The 2,962-nt window shown below is 37.2% G+C and overlaps 1 pseudogene; it reads left to right on the top strand.

Annotated features, from left to right (window-relative positions):
• The first annotated feature begins 1,325 nt into the window (after positions 1–1,325).
• On the top strand, positions 1,326–2,721 carry LOC147717917 (uncharacterized; annotated as a pseudogene).
• The last annotated feature ends 241 nt before the right edge of the window (positions 2,722–2,962 follow it).

Below are 2,962 nucleotides of genomic sequence, written 5' to 3'. Positions count from 1 at the left end.
CTATCCAACGCTTTCCCTACTGTTGCACTCTGTGGAGTGGGAATAGTAATTTTTAACCCTACGCTATCCAACGCTTTCCCTACTGTTGCACTCTCTGGAGTGGGAATAGTAATTTGTACCTCTACGCTATCCAACGCTTTCCCTACTGTTGCACTCTCTGGAGTGGGAATAGTAATTTTTACCTCTACGCTATCCAACGCTTTCCCTACTGTTGCACTCTCTGGAGTGGGAATAGTAATTTTACCCCAATGCTATCCAGCGCTTTCCCTACTGTTGCATTCTCTGGAGTGGGAATAGTAATTTTTACCCCTACACTATCCAACGCTTTCCCTACTGTTGCACTCTCTGGAATGGGAATAGTATTTTTTAAATCTACACTATCCAACGCTTTCCCTACTGTTGCACTCTCTGGAGTGGGAATAGTAATTTTTACCACTACGCTATCCAACGCTTTTCCTACTGTTGCACTCTCTGGAGTTGGAATACTCTTTTTTACCCCTACGCTATCCAACGCTTTCCCTACTGTTGCACTCTCTGGAGTGGGAATAGTAATTTTTATCCCTTCGCTATCGAACGCTTTCCCTACTGTTGCACTCACTGGAGTGGTAATAGTAAATTTTACCCTTTCCGCTATCCTACGGTAAAAATATTGTAATTTTTTTATTAATATTACGTTTATATATATATGTATTAACAAATCAATTTGTATGTTTTTTTTACTTACATTAATTATTTATTCATTTTAAGGTTAATTAAGTATTTTAAGTATGTTTAAGTTCAGTATATGTATTATTTCATTAATTTTTAATTAATTTAAAGCGTTTAAAAAAAATGATATTTTTACTAACTATATTTTTTACATCGATATTTTTGATTCGATATTTTTGTACTTACCTGTTTGGAGATAGGAGGTCGATATTTTGGCATTCTATATTTTTACCTCAATATTTTGGTAGGTCAATATTTTGCCATTCTATATTATGTCAGTGATCCGATAGAGGCACTCCGATGCCACCCGCAATTCCTCCAGGCTCTGAACTCCTCCGAGATGCCGAAACCCTACACAGCCTAGAAATGGCAGGACAGCACAAGCAAACCCCTAACAAGACTTAGCCCAAATTGGACAATCGCATCTACTCCTTCCTCGTAAGTGACATTAACTGCCGCCCGTAATCCTGGTTCGTTCCCAGGGAGAAAAACGGCGTCTAGATGTTCAGCGCATTACTTCTCTTGCTCCCGTCTTTCAGGTGCTCCACGGCCCGCTACGTGCCGGCCGCCATGTTCTTCCACCTTGGTAAGCACCCCATTTTCAAAACTGTTGTATGATGGATGTTCGTGATTGCTATGTTTGTATGCAGTTACCTGCATCAGTAGCAGAAGGTGTCACATATCATCATCTTCTTTTGACTTATGGAATGACTTGTGGTGTAATAGCTAGTTTATTTTATAAAACAGGCAAATTAGAATATTATTATTCTGATGTAGATGATATCTTTGCCAAAGTTCCTGTAATACATGGACTAAACAAAGTGAAGCCTCCTAACGTTTTAGGTGAATTTTTCTTGGAAACAAAAGAACTGACTATAGAGTATGCTGTTAGAAATAATTTAACATGTAAGTTAAAAAGGGAGGAGAAAGTATTTTTAGAAATGGCAGAGGACCGAAGAATTGTATGCCAAAGAAAAGCAACTGCAAGTAAAATGAAAACACCCCCATGGAAATGTAATGAAGAGAATTATGTAAAAAGTGACACTAATATTGCATTGGGATTAGATGTTCCTCAGCAAGGACAACTGTGTATTTGTAGAGATTATGCTGTGTATGATAATTATTTTGTGGGAGCAAGTGATTGTAAAGACAAATACAGAATTATAGGGGGATGGGTATTTGAAGGGGAAAATTATCCTGGTTTTCCTGGAATGTATTTTATATGTGGAAACAAAGCTTAATATAGATTGCCAGATCACTGGTATGGAACATGTTATGTGGGTCTGGTCTTTCCAAAAATATTTCATGTAGACAGAGGAACTAATGGAATTCATGAGATAGGTACGCCATTAACACGTAGAAGAAGAAAAAGTTTCATAGAGATAATAGGTGAAATGTATAGAGCATTGATACCAGCAGTGGGTATATCATTTAATGCAAACAAAATTTGAAAGTTATCAGCGATAGTAGATCGTTCATCAACAAATACTGCCGGTGGCTTTTTAATGGTAAATACCGAAATGGTCGCCATGAGAGCTATGGTGATGCAAAATCAACTTGCTCTTGATATATGCTATTGGCAAAAAAGTGGGAGTTTGTGGAATATTGAAAGTGCAACATTGTTGTATGTACATTCCTGACAAAAGTCAGAACAATCGAAGATACATCAGAAATATTACTGAATTACATAAAGAAATTACTCCACTGGAGGTTGATGGTGTTCTTGAGCAACTTGGTAAGAGTTTTTCTGCTGTAAAGAAATGGCTTGTAGAAATAGGTAGCTCATAAGTGGGAAAGATACTAATATCAGTAACAATAGTAATAATGATAGCATTAATATTGAGATTAGGGTCTGTCTGTATTAGAAAAAGAAGAGTTGAAAGACAAATAAAAATGACTATAGAAAAGGACAAGCTAAGAGAACGTGAAATGGGAGAAATTGAATTAGAAGAATTTAAAGAGAAAATGTATAAAACTCAAAAGGACAAAGAGAGGGACTATAGTCTAAACTGAAGAACCGGAAACATGTTCTTAGGAAAATTTAGATGAGATGATTTGTGGTGATAAAACACCAAAGGGGGGAGTTGATGGAGCAGGGGAGAGACAAAAAAATGTCATGTACCCCTTGTAAAGTTTTTTTTTTTTTTTTTGGTGTAAGACATTTATTGGAGCTTGGCATAATTACAGAGCGTCACGCCGACATCCCTGAGGCTGGCCGCTATCATATAAGCATGGGCGAATTTTGCGAATCTCG

Source organism: Lissotriton vulgaris, chromosome 5, assembly GCF_964263255.1.
Source record: "Lissotriton vulgaris chromosome 5, aLisVul1.2, whole genome shotgun sequence".
NCBI lineage: Eukaryota > Metazoa > Chordata > Amphibia > Caudata > Salamandridae > Lissotriton > Lissotriton vulgaris.
This window is presented reverse-complemented; position numbering and strand designations above follow the sequence as displayed.